The 22818-nt window shown below is 46.7% G+C and overlaps 1 long non-coding RNA gene and 1 pseudogene across 1 annotated transcript in view; both read left to right on the top strand.

Annotated features, from left to right (window-relative positions):
* The first annotated feature begins 3765 nt into the window (after positions 1-3765).
* The window catches only part of LOC140418487 (uncharacterized), a 35931-nt gene continuing 16878 nt past the window's right edge, over positions 3766-22818 (top strand). The window contains exons 1-2 of the long non-coding RNA XR_011945077.1: positions 3766-3881; positions 9165-9327. This is a non-coding gene — a long non-coding RNA (uncharacterized lncRNA). The remainder of the gene's footprint in view (positions 3882-9164; positions 9328-22818) is intronic.
* On the top strand, positions 9679-12103 carry LOC140418478 (uncharacterized; annotated as a pseudogene).

A 22818-nucleotide genomic window follows, 5' to 3' on the forward strand; every position in this document is an offset into this window, starting at 1 on the left:
TGCGCAGTGGGCTCCTGGGGCGTGAATAGGGCACATTCACAGCCGCAGGGAATGTTGGGTAACCGCCGCACCATTGAAACTGTAAACAGTCAATACAAAATAACTTGGGTTACCAATTTCTAAAAATAATCAAAAAAATTATTGTCAATAATAATATTCCGCTGATCTCCATTTCTCAAAATGATTAAATGCTGCTCTCCTGTGGAACAATGCAGAACTTAAGTTCTTTTTTCCCAATGGGCCCTTCCTCTCTCCTCCCCAGAAGATGCAAACTCTTGTTGGGTTCAATTCCAGAATCAGTAATTCTTCCATCTTCTTCTCTCTTGCTCGTGATACTGAATGTTGAGTGTTTTCTGGAATGATCCAGCACAGATGGAAGTCACTCGGCACATCGTATCTGTACTGATTCTGTACAAGAGCTACCACTTTTCTGGTTAAATTCCATTTGCCACTGTTCTGCCCATATGACCAGCCCATCTGTTTCATCCCGTAATTTAAGGCTTTTCTTCTCGCCAGTTATTACACCAACAATTTTCCATCTGCAAACTTATTGATCATATCACCTACCTTCATCTATTTCAAGTCCTCTATTTTATATATAATTACTATTGGTGGCTGAGGATGCACCAGGATCTCCAACAGCACCTCAACCTGTGTTTCTTTCCTGTGAGACAATCGAGATTTAATAGCTCTGGAGAAACAATGCTGAAAAAGCGGATGTTCTGGCCAAGGCTAATAACTGGGTGCTGCCTTCTCGGTCTCTGAATTTCCTCGACTCAAGTTCACTCCCCACTTATGTGATAAGCATTGACCATAATGACTGGCAAGAGTCTGCTGCCAATCAGTCACTATGATGACAACGTGCGCATCAAACAGCATCATTAGGGCGGCATGGTAGGACAGTGGTAGCACCAGGGTCCCGGGTTCAATTCCCGCTTGGGTCACTGCCTATGTAGAATCTGCACGTTCTCCCCGAAAGGTGCTTGTTAGGTGAATTGAACATTCACCTGAACAGGTACTGGAGTGTGGCGACTAGGAGATTTTCACAGTAACTTCATTGCAGTGTTAATGTAAGCCTACTTATGACAATAAAGATTATTTATTTTTATTTTCATTGATGTTCTTGCAAAATATTGACCTGCTTTATTTTAATTGATAATTACTTTCATAATGGAGATGTCACTGTGAAGAATGTGTCAGTCAGTGAGGATTAATCAGCATTTTCTAATTGGAGATGTTAATCAGAGGAACCGTTCAGACACTGAATTGTAGAGTTTTTTTACAAAAACAACTTAGGACTGAAGTAAAAATTCATAATTTTATTGTTCACCAGTTTCTTTGGGAGTTTTTAAATCGAAGGATAAGTTCACAGATGATGAATTCAAAAGGGACCCTGCCATCACAAAAACCAACATATATTTTGAAGATTAAACTCCAGCCAGTTAACATTAGGAGGAAAGTAAATAATAATAATCTTTCTTGTCACATAGAGGCTTACATTAACACTGCAATGAAGTTACTGTGAAATGCCCCTTGTCGCCACATCTTGGGGCCTGTTCGGGTACACTGAGGGAGAATTCAGAATGTCCAAATTGCCAACAGCATGTCTTTCGGGACTTGTGGGAGGAAATCGGAGCATCCGGAGGAAACCCACACAGACACAGGGAGAACATGCAGACTCCGCACAGACAGTGACCCAAGCTGGGAATCGAACTGGGACCCTGGCGCTGTGAAGCATTCCGGAGCATTAAGGTTCAGACAGGATAATACCACTAGGAACAATAGAGAAATAACAGAAATATTAAATAATTACTTTGCATCATTGTTTCCCAAGGAGATAGAACAGGTCAACAGGACATTGAATGATGAGGTGATTATTGATTACACTAATCAAACTCAAAGGGGATAAAGCCCCTGATCCAAATGGATTACTTCCACGTATTTTTAAAGATTCTAGGGGAGAGACATTACTGCTCATATTTAATAATTCATTAAAAATGTTCAGTTCTAAAAGACAGGCAGCTCAGTAATGTAATTCCTATATTTAAAATGGCGGACAGAACATGCCCAGGAAATTATGAAACAATTAGCTTCACATTGGTAAATAATTGAATCCTGAGTAAAGGAAGGAACTTTTAAAATCTGGGAAAGATAAACATAACAATGAATAGTCAATATGGATTTCAAATGAGTGCTGCTTATCATTAGGTGTAAGCAACCTTCCTCCCCAATGAGGTTGCTGAGAATTCCATTGATTTGAATGGTATGATTAGAGTCAGAGAGTTTTTCCAGGAGTGAAAGAGGCGCTTTGACCCATCGTGTCTCCGCCAGCCATCAAGCACCGATTTACTCTAATCCCATTTTCCAGCACTTAGTCTGTTGCCTTCCATGCAATGGCATTTCAAATGCTCATCTAAATACTTCTTAAATGTTGTGAAGTTTACATTCTCTACCACACTTTCAGTCAGTGAGTTCCAGATTCCCACCACCCTCTGGGTGAAAACGTGTTTCTTCGCATCTCCTATAAACCTCCTGCCATTACCTGAAATCTATGCCCCTGCTTATTGACCCCTCCAGTAAGGGGAAAGTTTCCTCCTATGCCCACTGGTTATTGACTCTTCCACGCAGGGGAAAGGGTCCTTCCTATTCACGCCATCTATTCACCACTAATTCACTGAATAATTTTATATACCTCAATCAGGACCGCCTCAGCCATCTCTGCACCAAGGAAAACTCCCAGCCGATCCAGTCTCTCTTGTTAGCTGAAATACTCCAGCCCAGGACATCCTGGTGAATCTACTCTGCATCCTCTCAAGTGCAATCACTTCCTTCCAGAACTGCGCACACTACTCCAGCTGTGGTCTAACCAGCATTTTATACAGCTCCATTATAACCTCCCTGGTCCTATATTCTATGCCTCAGTTAATAAAGACAAGTATTCCATATTCCTTTTTAATCACCTTTTCTATCTGACCTCCTGTCTTCAGGGACCGATGGATATGCCCACCAAGGTCCCTCTGATCCTCTAGGGTCCTACCATTAATTGTTTATTCTCTTGCCTTGTTTGCAGGTTCTTTACCCAGCGTGAAACCGCAGGCTGACCGTGTGCTGTGTAAAACCTAACATTCCACAGACCCCACTTTCCTGCAACAACATGAAGAATCCGTTTAAAGCCACAAACAGAAAGGTCCAATTTTCTTCTGGAGTTGAGACAAATCAGTTTTCAAAATGATGCAGAGTTTCAGCCAATGAGGGAGATCCGCGCTCAGCCCCGCCCCCCATTCCTCCAATTGTTTGGAGGACCCGTTGGGTCCTCCACTCCCGCCTCCTATTGCAATTGGCCCGGAGCTGCCGTCAATCACTCCCCGGACATGACGACCGTATGCGCAGTGCCTGGAGTAGCTCCGGTTGTTTGGAAATTCTCAGTCGATCTGATACCGCCGGATATGTCATGAGGGAGAGATGGAGCCGGCGCATGTGTCGGGCGGCTTCATAAAAACCCCGTCCAACCCCCGATTCCGAAGCTGAACTGGTGAAAGCTGCTCGGGCTTTTTCCTGACACAGGCCCGGGTGGACGAAGTGTGGGACTGGGCGCGCGCGTACGGAGCGAGACCGCTCTGTCTCTGGACATGAGCCGCACTGCGCATGCCCACATCACAATGGGCAGTGATTGACGGCAGCTCCGGCTCAATAGGAAGAGGGGGCGGGACTGGAGGACCGAGCGGGAGCGGATGATCCTCCAACCATTCGGAGTGAATGAGGATGGGACTTAGAATGAAGCATGCGCAGTGCGGGTAATGGCGATGGAGAGATGATTTTATCTCGGATCCACAAAGGATAAGAGGAATATTGTGCAACGCAGGGAGCGATAGGTGTGGCTGGTGGGTGTAAAAGTTTATTAAACATGTTGTGCAAGCCCATACCCGGAAAAACCTAGTTATCGCATTTCACGGAGCGGGAACGAGAGGGTCTGGTGATCGGTTCGGAATAACGACCGCCATCTTTACTCGGGACAATGAGCAGGAGAGCGCATGTGCGGCCGCCATGTTTGTTGGGGGCAATATTTTCAATTATTGGGAGAAGCTTATTCCACGTTGCTCAGAATGGAGACAACCTGGCCAGCAAACTGCATTACCCTTTGTCTTGGTACTTGACCTCCCATTGCCCCTCTAGCAACAGAGAAGGAAAGAAACAAGCAAATTCTGCTCCATGGATCCCACGAACTCAACAGATGTCTGACCCCATGTGTGGCTCTGTTCAGCCACACGGAAACCCATGTCAGAAAAACACAACCCTAGGGGCGGCACGGTGGTGCAGTGGTTAGCACTGTTGCCTATGACGCGGAGGATGTGGTATCGATGCTGGCCCCGGGTCACTGTCTCTGTGGAGTTTGCACATTCTTCCCGTATCTGCGTGGGTCTCACCTCCACAACCCAAAGATGTTCAGGGTAGGTGGATTGGCCACGCTAAAATTGCCCCTTAATTGGAAAAATAAATTGGGTACTCTAAATTTATTTTTTTCAGAAGAAAATCTTTTCCTACAGACAGAACAGACAAACATTTATTCTTCCACATTCACAGGCCAATGATATTCAGGTCCTGATGAATGGAGTGACTCTGTTAAATCTTGATGTGAAGTTTGATTTGTGTTTCCATCTGTAAATCCTCCCCTTGTAATATCCTGAAAAAGAAGTTTAAATAAGTCATCACTAGGGCCAGGCACTGTGGCTCAGTCGTTAGCCAAGGATCCGGGTTTGATCCCAGCCCTGTGTCACTGTCCGTAAGGAGTTTGCACATTCTCCCTGTGTCTGTGTGGGACTCACTGCCACAATCCAAAAAGATGTGAAGGGTCAGTGAATTGGCCTCGCTAAATTTTTTTAAAATTAAAAATAAACGAATGCCATCACTGTCAATCCAGGAAAGAAATTCTGAACAGATAATTCTAGTTTCTCTGGGACATTTTTCCCCGTCCCACACACTCTCCCTCCTCCCTGGGCTGAAATCCAAACCCATCTCACCATCTGCATCATTTCTTTCCTCCACTCCCAGTTTTCTCCCTCCCTCTCCTCTGCCTGGGTTCAGTTCGCCAGCTCCTGTCTGCAGACTGACAATAAAATCAATGGGTCTTATGGGGGTTTGGGGCCTCCAGCGGGTGTTTGTGAATCCTCCCTGCCCACCTGTCAGGGTTTCCTTCCTTGCCAGAGATCAGAGTCCTCATTGATGATTTGAGCCGAAACTTGAACCACATTAATTGGGGAAAAAATATTTTCATGTAGGTTCGCGGCTCCACAAAGTGTTTCCAACTCCTCCCACCCATCGCCTTAACAGGTTGACGCATTTATTTGCCTGACGAAAAGAATGGTCTCTGCTCGCACCATGGTTAGCATTGCTGCCTCACGGTGCCAAGGACCCGTGTTCGATCCCAGCCCTGGGTCACTGTCCGTGTGGAGTTTGCACATTCTTCCCGTGTTTGCGTACGTCTCACATCCACAACCCAAACATGTGCAGGGTACGTGGATTGGCCATGCTAAATTGCACATTAATTGGAAAAAAATAATTGGTCACTCGAAATTTATTTGAAAAAAGGATTGTCTCTTCTTTTTTTTAAAATATAAATTTAGAGTACGCAATTCATTTTTTACAATTAGTGGGCAATTTAGCGTTGCCAGACTTCCGGTTGCGGCAGGGATGAGCTAGCCGCACTTTTCGGCGGCTCCAGCTCCGACGGAACTTCGGGCTCTTTTAAGAGCCCCAACGGGGACTTGGACGGCCGTAAAACCCGGTGCGAGGCGCGAGGGAAGGGAGTCCCCCCCCCGTCCCCCCCGAACGACGGAGGGAAAAACCGGCGGCGGCGGCTGCAGCCAGAAGAATCTGCAGCCAGAAGGTCAGAGGGAGTGGAACAAAATGGCGGCGGAGAAACCACAGGTGACATGGGGGCCTGAGCAGGACGAGGTGGTGAAACGGTGCGAGGACCTGCTGAACAAGGAGGTAATGACCCCGTTGTTACAGGCAATTGAGGGGCTTAAGGAGACTTTAAAGACCCAGGAGACTGAACTTCGTGTGGTGGAGCAGAAGGTATCAGGTATTGAGGACGAGGTCCTGGGCCTGGCAGTCAAGACTCAGACGCACGAGGCACTTCATAAAAAGTGTGCTGATAGGATTGAGGCCCTTGAAAATGGAGCGCGAAGGAAGAACCTTAGGATACTAGGTCTCCCGGAGGGTGTGGAAGGAGTGGACTGTGGAGCGTACGCAAGTAAGATGCTGAGCTCACTGATGGGTGCTGAGGCCCCTGCGGGCCCCATGGAGGTGGAGTGGGCAAATCGGATCCCGGCGAGAAGACCAAAAGCGGGAGAACCACCGAGGGCGATAATCGTGCGATTCTACCGCCTTAAGGACAGAGAAGAGGTCCTGAGATGGGCTAAAAAGGTGCGGAGTAGCAGATGGGAGTATGCGGCGGTAAGGATCTACCAGGATTGGAGTGCGGAGGTGGCGAGAAGGAGGGCGAGCTTCAACCGAGCCAAAGAGGTTTTGCACAAAAGGAAGGTGAAGTTTGGGATGCTGCAGCCGGCAAGACTATGGGTCACACATCAGGAGAGACACTATTATTTCGAGACGGCGGAGGAAGCATGGTCCTTCATCAATGAAGAGAAACTGGACCGGAACTGAGGGACTGATGCTGCAGGGAACTGTTATTGTTGTTATTATTGTTTTTGTTAATGGGATGGTGAAAGTTAATCGGGAAGTAAACAGGGAAGGGGGGGTCACTGGGGAAATGTGGGCGCCGGTGAGGGGAAAGGCGGGACATAGTCAGAGAATGGGGAAGGAGAGGGGGAGGGGAAAGGGAGCTGTGCCATAAGAGGCGGGTCAGGTAAAGGGATGTTCCCGCGCCAGAAAGAATAAGGCGGGAAAACAGGCGCAAGGCGGATGGGAGTTCCCTCACACCGGGGGGGCCGAGGAGCGAGCAGGAGTAGCCGGGGTCAGTTGAAGTCAGCTGACTTACGGAAGTGATATGGGGGGAGCAATCAAGCTAGATAGGGATCCAGCGGGAGGGGGGGGGGGGGAGAAGGGGACAACTGGGTTGCTGCTGTGGAAATCCAAAAGGAAATGGCTAAAGAGAGGGTTGTCGGGGGCGGAATGCGACGCTGGGGGAGCGAGCGGGAGCGCAGAGGCAGGATATGGGACTGGCCTAGAGAAGGTAATGGCTAGTCGACACGGGAGGGGGGCAGGTAGCCCCCCAGTGAGGCTGATCACGTGGAACATGAGAGGCCTGAATGGACTGATAAAAAGGGTCCGAGCGCTCGCGCATTTGAAAGGACTAAGGGCAGACGTGGTTATGCTCCAAGAGACGCACCTAAAGGTGGCGGACCAAGTTAGGCGAAGGAAAGGATGGGTGGGACAGGTGTTCCACTCAGGACTGGACGCAAAGAACAGAGGGGTGGCCATTTTGGTGGGGAAACGGGTAGCATTTGAAGCAAAGAACATCGTAGCAGATAGTGGAGGTAGATATGTAATGGTGAGTGGTAGGCTTTAGGGAATGGAGGTCATGTTGGTTAATGTGTATGCCCCAAATTGGGACGATGCGGGGTTCATGAGACGGATGCTGGGGCGTATTCCGGACCTGGAGGCAGGAAATTTGATTTTAGGAGGGGACTTCAATACGGTGCTGGACCCGGGGCTAGATAGATCCAGCTCAAGGACTGGAAGAAGGCCGGCAGCGGCCAAGGTACTTAAGGGGTTTATGGACCAAATGGGGGGAGTGGATCCATGGCGATTTCTTAGACCCAGGGCTAGGGAGTATTCCTTCTTCTCCCACGTCCATAAAGTGTACTCCCGGATAGATTTTTTTGTTTTGGGAAGGTCGTTGATCTCAGAGAGTTGGGATAAAAGGTTCTTTTTCGGAATGGCAACCGGTGACGAGTGGTGTCCCGCAGGGTTCAGTGTTGGGGCCACAGCTGTTCTCTTTATATATTAACGATCTAGATGACGGGACTGGGGGCATTCTGGCTAAGTTTGCCGATGATACAAAGATAGGTGGAGGGGCAGGTAGTATGGAGGAGGTGGGGAGGCTGCAGAAAGATTTAGACAGTTTAGGAGAGTGGTCCAAGAAATGGCTGATGAAATTCAACGTGGGCAAGTGCGAGGTCTTGCACTTTGGAAAAAAGAATAGAGGCATGGACTATTTTCTAAACGGTGACAAAATTCATCATGCTGAAGTGCAAAGGGACTTGGGAGTCCTAGTCCAGGACTCTCTAAAGGTAAACTTGCAGGTTGAGTCCGTAATTAAGAAAGCAAATACAATGTTGTCATTCATCTCAAGAGGCTTGGAATATAAAAGCAGGGATGTACTTCTGAAGCTTTATAAAGCATTAGTTAGGCCCCATTTAGAATACTGTGAGCAATTTTGGGCCCCACACCTCAGGAAGGACATACTGGCACTGGAGCAGGTCCAGCAGAGATTCACACGGATGATCCCAGGAATGGTAGGCCTAACATACGATGAACGTCTGAGGATCCTGGGATTATATTCATTGGAGTTTAGGAGGTTGAGGGGAGATCTAATAGAAACTTACAAGATAATGAATGGCTTCGATCGGGTGGACGTAGGGAAGTTGTTTCCATTAGCAGGGGAGACTAGGACCCAGGGGCACAGCCTTAGAATAAAAGGGAGTCACTTTAGAACAGAGATGAGGAGAAATTTCTTCAGCCAGAGAGTGGTGGGTCTGTGGAATTCATTGCCACAGAGGGCGGTGGAGGCCGGGACGTTGAGTGTCTTTAAGACAGAAGTTGATAAATTCTTGATTTCTCGAGGAATTAAGGGCTATGGAGAGAGAGCGGGTAAATGGAGTTGAAATCAGCCATGATTGAATGGCGGAGTGGACTCGATGGGCCGAATGGCCTTACTTCCGCTCCTATGTCTTATGGTCTTAAAATCGCTTATTGTCACAAGTAGGCTTCAAATTAAGTTACTGTGAAAAGCCCCTAGTCGCCACATTCCAACGCCTGTTCGGGGAGGCTGTTACGGGAATTGAACCGTGCTGCTGGCCTGCCTTGGTCTGCTTTAAAAGCCAGCAATTTAGCCCTGTGCGAAACAGCCCCTCAGAATTGTCTGCTCCGAATTTCTGTCCTGTACCTGTAATGATAATTTTTATAAATTCTTTTTAAAGGATATTGGAAGAGGAGGAATTGCAGACAGAAGTCTCAAACATCACATCAAACTCATGACAAACTCAAACGATTCCTTCTGATCTGGATATCATCGGGCTCTGAATATCATCGGCGAGAAGGAGAAATGTTTGTCCGATCTGTCAGCTTCAAAAGATTTTAAACGTGAGTGTGACTGGAAAAGCACCGAAACCTTCACAGCACACACCCAAGTGAGAGTGTTCCAGTGAACTGACTGTGGAAACATCAGTGTGACTGGAAAAGCACCGAAACCTTCACAGCACACACCCGAGTGAGAGTGTTCCAGTGAACTGACTGTGGAAACATCAGTGTGACTGGAAAAGCACCGAGACCCACACAACACACACCCGAGTGAGAGAGTTCTAATGAACTGACTGTGGAAAGAGCTTCAACTATTACACAGCCTGAAAAATGTCATACCATTCACAGTCAGGAGAGACAGTGCACATGTTTGGTGTGTAGACAAGGCTTCCACTGATTGTCCAATCTCGAGCGACATGAGGAGACCCAAAACATGGAGAAACCGTGGCAATGTGGGGACTGTGGGAAGGGATACGGATTTCCATCTGAGCTGGAGACTCATCGTCGCATTCACACTGGAGAGAGGCCGTTCACCTGCTCTCACTGTGAGAAGTGTTTCACTCGGTTATCCACCCTGCAGACACACCAGCGAGTTCACACTGGGGAGAGGCCATTCACCTGCTCTTAGTGTGGGAAAGGATTCAGTGATTCAGCCACCCTGCAGAGACACCAGCGAGTTCACACTGGGGTGAGGCCGTTCACCTGCTCTCCGTGTGGGAAGGCATTCAGTGATTCAGCCACCCTGCAGTCACACCAGCGAGTTCACACTGGGGAGAGGCCATTCACCTGCTCCTTCTGTGGTAATGGATTCGCACAGTTATCCACCCTCCAGACAAACCAGCGAGTTCACACTGGTGAGAGGCCATTCACCTGCTCTCAGTGTGGGAAAGGATTCAGTGATTCAGCCACCCTGCAGAGACATCAGCGAGTTCACACTGGGGAGAAGCCGTTCACTTGCTCCCTCTGTGGGAATGGATTCACACAGTTATCCACCCTGCTGTCACACCAGCGAGTTCACACCAAGGAGAGGCCATTCACCTGCTCTCAGTGTGGAAAGGGATTCATTAATTCGTCCAACCTGCGGACACACCAGCGAGTTCACACTGGGGAGAAACCATTTACCTGCTCCCTCTGTGGGAATGGATTCACAAAGTTATCCAGTCTGCAGTCACACCAGCGAGTTCACACTGGGGAGAGGCCATTCACCTGCTCTCAGTGTGGGAAGGGATTCAGTAATCCGTGCAAACTGCGGACACACCAGCGAGTTCACTCTGGGGAGCGACCGTTCACCTGCTCTCAGTGTGGGAAGGGATTTGTTAATTCGTCCAACCTCCTGGAACACGAGCGAGTTCACACTGGGGAGAAACCATTTATCCGCTCCCTCTGTGGGAATGGATTCACACAGTTATCCAGTCTGCAGACACACCAGCGAGTTCACACTGGGGAGAGGCCATTCACCTGCTCTTAGTGTGGGAAGGGATTACATAGAAACATGGAAAATAGGAGCAGGAAGAGACCATTTGGCCCTTTGCGCCTGCTCTGCCATTCGTTATGATCATGGCTTATCATCCAACTTAATAGCCTAATCCCGCTTTCCTCTCCATATCCTTTGATCCCCTTCGCCCTAAGTGCTATATCTAACTGCTTCTTGAAAACAAATAATGTATTGGCCTCAACTATTTCCCGTGGTAACAAATTCCACAGGCTCACCACTCTCTGGTTGAAGAAATTACTCATCTCTGTCTAAATGGTCTACCCCGTATCCTCAGACTGCGATCTCTGTATACTCCCACCATCGGGAATACCTTTCCTGCATCTACCCTGTCAAGTCCTGTTGGAATATTATAGGTTTCTATGAGATCCCCCATTCTTCTGAATTCCAGCGAATACAATCCTAGCTGATTCAATCTCTCGTATGTCAGTCCCACCATCCCAGGAATCAGTCTGGTAAACCTTCGCTGCACTCCCTCTAGAGCAAGAACATCCTTCCTCAGATAAGGAGACAAACTGCACACACTATTCTAGATGTGGCCTCACCACGGCCCTGTATAATTGCAGCAAGATGTCCCTGCTCATGTACTCTAATCCGCTCGCAATGAAGGCTAGCATATCATTTGCCTTCTTTACCGCCTGCTGTAGCTGCATGCTTACCTTCAGTGACTGGTGTACGAGGATACCCAGGTCTTGTTGCACATTCCCTCTCCTAATTTATGGCCATTCAGCTAATAGTCTGCCTTCTTGTTTTTGCTACCAAAGTGGATAACCTCGCATTTCTCCAAATTATACTGTATCTGCCATTCATTGGCCCACTCACTCAACTTGTGCAAATCACACTGAAGGATCTCTGCATCCTCCTTACAGCTCACCCACCCACGCAACTTGCTGGCATCTGCAAATTTGGAGATATTGCATGTCGTTCCCTCATCTAAATCGTTAATATATTGGGTGTGCAGTGGTTAGCACTGCTGCCTCACAGAGCTGAGGACTAGGGTTCAATCCGTGCCACTCTGTGTGGAGACAAGTTCTCCCCGTGTCTGCATGAGTCTCACCCCCATAACCCAAAGATGTGCAGGGTAAGTGAATTGGCCACGCTAAATTGCACCTTAATTGGAAAAAAATAATTGGGTACTTTAAATTTCTTTTGTCAATCATTAATATATCTTGTGAATATCTGGGGCCCGAGCACCGATCCCTGCGGTACCCCACTAGTCACTGCCTGCCAATTTGAAAAAGACCCATTAATTCCTACTCTTTGTTTCCTGTCTGCCTACCAATTTTCTACCTATCTCAACACACTACCCTTAATCCCATGTGCTTTAATTGTGCACGCTAATCTCTGATGCAGGCCATTCTGGACATAGTGTTATGTAATGAGCCAGACTTGATTAAAGATCTTAAAGTAAGGGAGCACTTAGGAGGCAGTGATCATAATATGGTCGAATTCAATCTCCAATTTGAAAGAAAGAAGGTAGAATCAGATGTAAAGGTGTTACAGTTAAATAAAGGTAACTACAGGGGCATGAGGGAGGAACTGACGAAAATCGACTGGGAGCAGAGCCTAGTGGGAAAGACAGTAGAACAGCAATGGCAGGAGTTTCTGGTAGTAATTGAGGACACAGTACAGAGGTTCATCCCAAAGAAAAGAAAGGTTATCAGAGGGGGGATTAGGCAGCCATGGCTGACAAAGGAAGTTAGGGAATGCATCAAAGCAAAAGAGAAAGCCTATAATGTGGCAAAGAGTAGTGGGAAGTCAGAAGGTTGGGAAGGCTACAAAAACCTGTTAGAGGATAACAAAAAGAGAAACAAGGAAAGAGAGGATCAAATATGAAGGTAGGCTAGCCAGTAACATTAGGAATGATAGTAAACGTTTCTTTAAATACATTAAAAACAAACGGGAGGCAAAAGTTGACATTGGGCTGCTCCAAAATGATGCAGGTAATTTTGTGATGGGAGACAAGGAAATAGCTGAGCATCTAAATAGGTACTTTGCGTCAGTCTTCACAGTAGAAGACATGACTAATATCCCAACAATTCCGGAGAGTCAGGGGGCAGAGTTGAATATGGTAGCCATCACAAAGGAGAAAGTGCTAGAGTAACTAAGACGTCTAAAAATTGATAAATCTCCGGGCCCAGGTGGACTGCATCCTAGAGCTCTAAAGGAGCTAGCTGAAGAAATAGTGGAGGCGTTGGTGATGATCTTTCAAAAGTCACTGGAGTCAGGGAAAGTCCCAGAGGATTGGAAAATCGCTGTTGTAACCCCGCTGTTCAAGAAGGGAACAAGGAAAGAGATGGAAAATTATAGGCCAATTAGCCTAACCTCGGTTGTTGGCAAGATTCTAGAATCCATTGTTAAGGATGAGATTTCTAAATTCTTGGACGTGCAGGGTCGGATTAGGACAAGTCAGCAAGGATTTAGTAAGGGGAGGTCGTGCCTGACAAACCTGTTAGAGTTCTTTGAAGAGATAACAAATAGGTTAGACCAAGGAGAGCCAATGGATGTTATCTATCTTGACTTCCAAAAGGCCTTTGATAAGGTGCCTCATGGAAGACTGCTGAGTAAAATAAGGGCCCATGGTATTCGAGGCAAGGTACTAACATGGATTGACGATTGGCTGTCAGGCAGACGGCAGAGAGTTGGGATAAAAGGTTCTTTTTCGGAATGGCAACCGGTGACGAGTGGTGTCCCGCAGGGTTCAGTGTTGGGGCCACAGCTGTTCTCTTTATATATTAACGATCTAGATGACGGGACTGGGGGCATTCTGGCTAAGTTTGCCGATGATACAAAGATAGGTGGAGGGGCAGGTAGTATGGAGGAGGTGGGGAGGCTGCAGAAAGATTTAGACAGTTTAGGAGAGTGGTCCAAGAAATGGCTGATGAAATTCAACGTGGGCAAGTGCGAGGTCTTGCACTTTGGAAAAAGAATAGAGGCATGGACTATTTTCTAAACGGTGACAAAATTCATAATGCTGAAGTGCAAAGGGACTTGGGAGTCCTAGTCCAGGATTCTCTAAAGGTAAACTTGCAAGTTGAGTCCGTAATTAAGAAAGCAAATGCAATGTTGTCATTCATCTCAAGAGGCTTGGAATATAAAAGCAGGGATGTACTTCTGAAGCTTTATAAAGCATTAGTTAGGCCCCATTTAGAATACTGTGAGCAATTTTGGGCCCCACACCTCAGGAAGGACATACTGGCATTGGAGCGGGTCCAGCGGAGATTCACACGGATGATCCCAGGAATGGTAGGCCTAACATACGATGAACATCTGAGGATCCTGGGATTATATTCATTGGAGTTTAGGAGGTTGAGGGGAGATCTAATAGAAACTTACAAGATAATGAATGGCTTAGATAGGGTGGACGTAGGGAAGTTGTTTCCATTAGCAGGGGAGACTAGGACCCGGGGGCACAGCCTTAGAATAAAAGGGAGTCACTTTAGAACAGAGATGAGGAGAAATTTCTTCAGCCAGAGAGTGGTGGGTCTGTGGAATTCATTGCCACAGAGGGCGGTGGAGGCCGGGACGTTGAGTGTTTTTAAGACAGACGTTGATAAATTCTTGATTTCTCGAGGAATTAAGGGCTATGGAGAGAGAGCGGATAAATGGAGTTGAAATCAGCCATGATTGAATGGCGGAGTGGACTCGATGGGCCGAATGGCCTTACTTCCGCTCCTATGTCTTATGGTCTTAAAATCGCTTATTGTCACAAGTAGGCTTCAAATTAAGTTACTGTGAAAAGCCCCTAGTCACCACATTCCAACGCCTGTTCGGGGAGGCTGTTACGGGAATTGAACCGTGCTGCTGGACTGTCTTGGTCTGCTTTAAAAGCCAGCAATTTAGCTCTGTGCGAAACAGCCCCTCAGAATTGTCTGCTCCGAATTTCTGTCCTGTACCAACAATGATAATTTTTATAAATTCTTTTTGAAGGATATTGGAAGAGGAGGAATTGCAGACAGAAGTCTCAAACATCACATCAAACTCATGACAAACTCAAAGATTCCTTCTGATCTGGATATCATCGGGCTCTGAATATCATCGGGCTCTGAATATCATCGGGCTCTGAATATCATCGGGCTCTGAATATCATCGGGCTCTGAATATCATCGGCGAGAAGGAGAAATGTTTGTCCGATCTGTCGGCTTCAAAAGATTTTAAACGTGAGTGTGACTGGAAAAGCACCGAGACCCACACAACACACCCGAGTGAGAGAGTTCTAATGAACTGACTGTGGAAAGAGCTTCAACTATTACACAGCCTGAAAAAATGTCATACCATTCACAGTCAGGAGAGACAGTGCACATGTTTGGTGTGTAGACAAGGCTTCCACTGATTGTCCAATCTCGAGCGACACGAGGAGATCCAAAACATGGAGAAACCGTGGCAATGTGGGGACTGTGGGAAGGGATACGGATTTCCATCTGAGCTGGAGACTCATCGTCGCATTCACACTGGAGAGAGGCCGTTCACCTGCTCTCACTGTGAGAAGTGTTTCACTCGGTTATCCACCCTGCAGACACACCAGCGAGTTCACACTGGGGAGAGGCCATTCACCTGCTCTCAGTGTGGGAAGGGATTCAGTAATCCGTCCAACCTGCGGACACACCAGCGAGTTCACTCTGGGAAGAGGTCATTCACCTGCTCTTAGTGTGGGAAGGGATTACATAGAAACATGGAAAATAGGAGCAGGAAGAGACCATTTGGCCCTTTGCGCCTGCTCTGCCATTCGTTATGATCATGGCTTATCATCCAACTCAATAGCCTCATCCCGCTTTCCTCTCCATATCCTTTGATCCCCTTCGCCCTAAGTGCTATATCTAACTGCTTCTTGAAAACAAATAATGTATTGGCCTCAACTATTTCCTGTGGTAACAAATTCCACAGGCTCACCACTCTCTGGTTGAAGAAATTACTCATCTCTGTCTAAATGGTCTACCCCGTATCCTCAGACTGCGATCTCTGTATACTCCCACCATCGGGAATACCTTTCCTGCATCTACCCTGTCAAGTCCTGTTGGAATATTATAGGTTTCTATGAGATCCCCCATTCTTCTGAATTCCAGCGAATACAATCCTAGCTGATTCAATCTCTCGTATGTCAGTCCCACCATCCCAGGAATCAGTCTGGTAAACCTTCGCTGCACTCCCTCTAGAGCAAGAACATCCTTCCTCAGATAAGGAGACAAACTGCACACACTATTCTAGATGTGGCCTCACCACGGCCCTGTATAATTGCAGCAAGATGTCCCTGCTCATGTACTCTAATCCGCTCGCAATGAAGGCTAGCATATCATTTGCCTTCTTTACCGCCTGCTATAGCTGCATGCTTACCTTCAGTGACTGGTGTACGAGGATACCCAGGTCTTGTTGCACATTCCCTCTCCTAATTTGTGGCCATTCAGCTAATAGTCTGCCTTCTTGTTTTTGCTACCAAAGTGGATAACCTCGCATTTCTCCAAAGTATACTGTATCTGCCATTCATTTGCCCACTCACTCAACTTGTGAAAATCACACTGAAGGATCTCTGCATCCTCCTTGCAGCTCACCCACCCACGCAACTTGCTGGCATCTGCAAATTTGGAGATATTGCATGTCGTTCCCTCATCTAAATCGTTAATATATTGGGTGTGCAGTGGTTAGCACTGCTACCTCACAGAGCTGAGGACTAGGGTTCAATCCATGCCACTCTGTGTGGAGACAAGTTCTCCCCGTGTCTGCGTGAGTCTCACCCCCATAACCCAAAGATGTGCAGGGTAAGTGAATTGGCCACGCTAAATTGCACCTTAATTGGAAAAAAATAATTGGGTACTTTAAATTTCTTTTGTCAATCATTAATATATCTTGTGAATATCTGGGGCCCGAGCACCGATCCCTGCGGTACCCCACTAGTCACTGCCTGCCAATTTGAAAAAGACCCATTAATTCCTACTCTTTGTTTCCTGTCTGCCAACCAATATTCTACCTATCTCAACACACTACCCTTAATCCCATGTGCTTTAATTGTGCACGCTAATCTCTGATGCAGGCCATTCTGGACATAGTGTTATGTAATGAGCCAGACTTGATTAAAGATCTTAAAGTAAGGGAGCACTTAGGAGGCAGTGATCATAATATGGTCGAATTCAATCTCCAATTTGAAAGAAAGAAGGTAGAATCAGATGTAAAGGTGTTACAGTTAAATAAAGGTAACTACAGGGGCATGAGGGAGAAACTGACGAAAATCGACTGGGAGCAGAGCCTAGTGGGAAAGACAGTAGAACAGCAATGGCAGGAGTTTCTGGTAGTAATTGAGGACACAGTACAGAGGTTCATCCCAAAGAAAAGAAAGGTTATCAGAGGGGGGATTAGGCAGCCATGGCTGACAAAGGAAGTTAGGGAATGCATCAAAGCAAAAGAGAAAGCCTATAATGTGGCAAAGAGTAGTGGGAAGTCAGAAGGTTGGGAAGGCTACAAAAACAAACAGAGGATAACAAAAAGAGAAATAAGGAAAGAGAGGATCAAATATGAAGGTAGGCTAGTCAGTAACATTAGGAATGATAGTAAACGTTTCTTTAAATACATTAAAAACAAACGGGAGGCAAAAGTTGACATTGGGCAGCTCCAAAATGATGCAGGTAAGTTTGTGATGGGAGACAAGGAAATAGCTGAGCATCTAAATAGGTACTTTTGCGTCAGTCTTCACAGTAGAAGACATGAGTAATATCCCAACAATTCCGGAGAGTCAGGGGGCAGAGTTGAATATGGTAGCCATCACAAAGGAGAAAGTGCTAGAGAAACTAAGAGGTCTAAAAATTGATAAATCTCCGGGCCCAGGTGGACTACATCCTAGAGCTCTAAAGGAGCTAGCTGAAGAAATAGTGGAGGTGTTGGTGATGATCTTTCAAAAGTCACTGGATTCAGGGAAAGTACCAGAGGATTGGAAAATCGCTGTTGTAACCCCGCTGTTCAAGAAGGGAACAAGGAAAAAGATGGAAAATTATAGGCCAATTAGCCTAACCTCGGTTGTTGGCAAGATTCTAGAATCCATTGTTAAGGATGAGATTTCTAAATTCTTGGAAGTGCAGGGTCAGATTAGGACAAGTCAGCAAGGATTTAGTAAGGGGAGGTCGTGCCTGACAAACCTGTTAGAGTTCTTTGAAGAGATAACAAATAGGTTAGACCAAGGAGAGCCAATGGATGTTATCTATCTTGACTTCCAAAAGGCCTTTGATAAGGTGCCTCATGGAAGACTGCTGAGTAAAATAAGGGCCCATGGTATTCGAGGCAAGGTACTAACATGGATTGACGATTGGCTGTCAGGCAGACGGCAGAGAGTTGGGATAAAAGGTTCTTTTTCGGAATGGCAACCGGTGACGAGTGGTGTACCGCAGGGTTCAGTGTTGGGGCCACAGCTGTTCTCTTTATATATTAACGATCTAGATGACGGGACTGGGGGCATTCTGGCTAAGTTTGCCGATGATACAAAGATAGGTGGAGGGGCAGGTAGTATGGAGGAGGTGGGGAGGCTGCAGAAAGATTTAGACAGTTTAGGAGAGTGGTCCAAGAAATGGCTGATGAAATTCAACGTGTGCAAGTGCGAGGTCTTGCACTTTCGAAAAAAGAATAGAGGCATGGACTATTTTCTAAACGGTGACAAAATTCATAATGCTGAAGTGCAAAGGGACTTGGGAGTCCTAGTCCAGGATTCTCTAAAGGTAAACTTGCAAGTTGAGTCCGTAATTAAGAAAGCAAATGCAATGTTGTCATTCATCTCAAGAGGCTTGGAATATAAAAGCAGGGATGTACTTCTGAAGCTTTATAAAGCATTAGTTAGGCCCCATTTAGAATACTGTGAGCAATTTTGGGCCCCACACCTCAGGAAGGACATACTGGCACTGGAGCGGGTCCAGCGGAGATTCACACGGATGATCCCAGGAATGGTAGGCCTAACATACGATGAACATCTGAGGATCCTGGGATTATATTCATTGGAGTTTAGGAGGTTGAGGGGAGATCTAATAGAAACTTACAAGATAATGAATGGCTTAGATAGGGTGGATGTAGGGAAGTTGTTTCCATTAGCAGGGGAGACTAGGACCCGGGGGCACAGCCTTAGAATAAAAGGGAGTCACTTTAGAACAGAGATGAGGAGAAATTTCTTCAGCCAGAGAGTGGTGGGTCTGTGGAATTCATTGCCACAGAGGGCGGTGGAGGCCGGGACGTTGAGTGTCTTTAAGACAGAAGTTGATAAATTCTTGATTTCTCGAGGAATTAAGGGCTATGGAGAGAGAGCGGGTAAATGGAGTTGAAATCAGCCATGATTGAATGGTGGAGTGGACTCGATGGGCCGAATGGCCTTACTTCCGCCCCTATGTCTTATGGTCTTATAGATTCCCTTGCCTATCCTTCAGTGGGCCAACCCTTTCCCTGGCTACCATCTTGCTTTTTATATATGTGTAAAAAGCCTTGGGATTTTCCTTAACCCTATTTGCCAATGACTTTTCGTCATCCCTTCTAGCCGTCCTGACTCCTTGCTTAAGTTCCTTCCTACTTTCCTTTTATTCCACACAGGCTTCGTCTGTTCCCAGCCCTTTAGCCCTGACAAATGCCTCCTTTTTCTTTTTGACGAGGCCTACAATATCTCTCGTTATCCAAGGTTCCCGAAAATTGCCGTATTTATCCTTCTTCCTAACTGGAATTCCTTTCAACTGACACTTGAAAGCCTCCCACATGTCAGATGTTGATTTGCCCTCAATCATCCGCCCCCAATCTATGTTCTTCAGTTCCCGCCTAATATTGTTATAATTAGCCTTCCCCCAATTTAGCACATTCACCCTAGGACCACTCTTACCCTTGTCCACCAGCACTTTAAAACTTAATGAATTGTGGTCACTGTTCCCGAAATGCTCCCCTACTGAAACTTCTACCACCTGGCCGGGCTCATTCCCCAAAACCAGGTCCAGTACCACCCCTTCCCTAGTTGGACTGTCTACATATTGTTTTAAGAAGCCCTCCTGTGTGCTCCTTACAAACTCTGCCCCATCTAAGCCCCTGGCACTAAGTGAGTCCCAGTGAATATTGGGGAAGTTGAAGTCTCCCATCACCACAACCCTGTTGTTTTTACTCTTTTCCAAAATCTGTCTACCTATCTGCTCCTCTATCTCCCGCTGGCTGTTGGGAGGCCTGTAGTAAACCCCCAACATTGTGACTGCACCCTTCTTATTCCTGATCTCTACCCATATAGCCTCACTGCTCTCTGAGGTGTCCTCCCCTTGTACAGCTGTGATATCCTCCCTAACCAGTAGCACAACTCCGCCACCCCTTTTACATCCCCCTCTATCCCGCCTGAAACATCTAAATCCTGGAACGTTTAGCTGCCAATCCTGCCCTTCCCTCAACCAGGTCTCTGAAATGGCAACAACATCATAGTTCCAAGTACTAATCCAAGCTCTAAGTTCATCTGCCTTACCCGTAATACTTCTTCATTAAAACATATGCACTTCAGGCCACCAGACCCACTGTGTTCAGCAACATCTCCCTGTCTGCTCTGCCTCAGAGCCACACTGTCCCTATTCCCTAGTTCTCCCTCAATGCTCTCACTTTCTGACCTTTTGCTGCTGTGCCCACCCCCCTGCCATACTAGTTTAAACCCTCCCGTGTGACACTAGCAAACTTCGCCGTCAGGATATTTATGCCTCTCCGGTTTAGATACAACCCGTCCTTATATAGGTCACACCTGCCCCAGAAGAGCTCCCAGTGGTCCAGATAACGGAAACCCTCCCTCCTACACCAGCTGTTTAGCCACATGTTTTGCTGCTCTATCTTCCTATTTCTCGCCTCACTGGCACGTGGCACAGGGGGTAATCGTGAGATTACAACCCTAGAGGTCCTGTCTTTTAACTTTCTGCCTAGCTGCCTGAACTCCTGCTGCAGGACCTCATGCCCCATCCTGCCTATGTTGTTAGTACCAGTTTTGATAACTGTGAGTGTGATGCATTTTGGTAGATTGAATCAGGGCAGAACCTACTCAGTGAATGTTAGGGAGTTGGGGAGAGTTATAGAACAAAGAGATCGAGGATTACTGGTTCATAGCTCCTTGAAAGTGGAGTCACAGGTGGACAGGGTGAAGAAGAAGGTATTTGGCATACTTGATTTCATTGGTCAGAACATTGAATACAGGAGTTGGAACGTCTTGCTGAAGTTGTCCAAGACATTAATAAGACCACACTTGGAGTACTGTGTACAGTTCTGGTGCTATTATAGAAAGGATATTATTAAACTAGAAAGAGTGCAGAAGAGATTTACTCGGATGTGACCAGGACTTATTGCCCTGGAGCATAGGGGGCTTAGGCGTGATCTTATAGAGGTCTGTAAAATAATGAGGGGCATAGATGAGGTAGATAGTCAACGTCTTTTCCCAAAGGTAGGGGTGTCTAAAACTAGAGGGCATAGGTTTAAGATGAGAGGAGAGAGATATAAAAGAGACCAGAGGGGAAATTCTTTTCACACAGGGGGTGGCGAGTATCTGGAACGAGCTGCCAGAGGCAGTAGTAGAGGTGGGTACAAGCATTTAGACAGTTATGTGGGAATGCTGGTATAGTGGGGTATGGGCCAAATGTAGGCAATTGGGACGAGCTTAGTGGTAAAAACTGGGTGGCATGGACAAGTTGGGCTGGAGGGCCTGTTTTCATGCTGTAAACCTCTATGACTGTACAACTGCAGCAAAACATCCCTACATTTATATTAGATTTCCTTTGCAATAAACAATAATATTCCATGGACCTTCCCAATCACTTGCTGTACCTGCAGACTAACTTGGGATTGGGTACCCCGATCCCTCTGTACCTCAGATTTAAATAATGTTGTTTTATTAATACTTCCTGACAAAGTGGACAATTCACATTTTCCCAAGTTGTGCTCCATCTGTCAGTTTTTTGCCCAGTCACTTAACCTATTTGTAGTCCTTTGGATAGGATTGGATTTGTTTATTGTCACTGTACCTCGGTACAGTGAAAAGTATTTTTCTGCGAGCAGCTCAACAGATCATTAAGTACATGGGAAGAAAAGGGAATAAAAGAAAATACATAATAGGGCAACACAACATATACAATGTAACTACAAAAGCACTGGCATCGGATGAAGCATACAGGGTGTAGTGTTAATGAAATCAGTCCATAAGAGGGTCATTTAGGAGTCTGGTGACAGTGGGGAAGAAGCTGTTTTTGAGTCTGTTCGTGCGTGTTCTCAGACTTCTGTATCTCCTGCCCGATGGAAGAAGTTGGAAGAGTGAGTAAGCCGGGTGGGAGTGATCTTTGATTATACTGCCCGCTTTCCCCAGGCAGCGAGAGGTGTAGATGGAGTCAATGGACGGGAGGCAGTTTTGTGTGATGGACTGGGCGGTGTTCACGACTCTCTGAAGTTTCTTGCTTCAGAGCAGTTGCCATACCAGGCTGTGATGCAGCCTGATAGGATGCTTTCTATGGTGCACCTGTAAAAGTTGGTAAGAGTCAATGTGGACATGCCGAATTTCCTTAGTTTCCTGAGGAAGTATAGGCGCTGTTGTGCTTTCTTGGTGGTAGCGTCGACGTGGGTGGACCAGGACAGATTTTTGGAGATGTGCACCCCGAGGAATTTGAAACTGCTAACCATCTCCACCTCGGCCCCATTGATGCTGACAGGGGTGTGCTCAGTACTTTGCTTCCTGAAGTCAATTACCAGTTCTTTAGTTTTGCTGGCATTGAGGGAGAGGTTGTTGTCGCTACACCACTCCACTATGTTCTCTATCTCCCTCCTGTATTCGGACTCATCGTTATTCGAGATCCGGCCCACTATGGTCGTATCATCAGCAAACCTGTAGATGGAGTTGGAACCAGGTTTTGCCACGCAGTTGTGTGTGTACAGGGAGTAGAGTAGGTGGCTAAGTCCGCAGCCTTGCGGGGCGCCGGTGTTGAGGACTATTGTTAATCATAGAATTTACAGTGCAGAAGGAGGCCATTCGGCCCATCGAGTCCGCACCGACTCTTGGAACGTGCACCCTACCCAATGTCAACTCCTCTACCCTATCCCCATAACCCAGCAACCCC

Source organism: Scyliorhinus torazame, chromosome 5, assembly GCF_047496885.1.
Source record: "Scyliorhinus torazame isolate Kashiwa2021f chromosome 5, sScyTor2.1, whole genome shotgun sequence".
In the NCBI taxonomy this organism is placed as follows: Eukaryota; Metazoa; Chordata; class Chondrichthyes; order Carcharhiniformes; family Scyliorhinidae; genus Scyliorhinus; species Scyliorhinus torazame.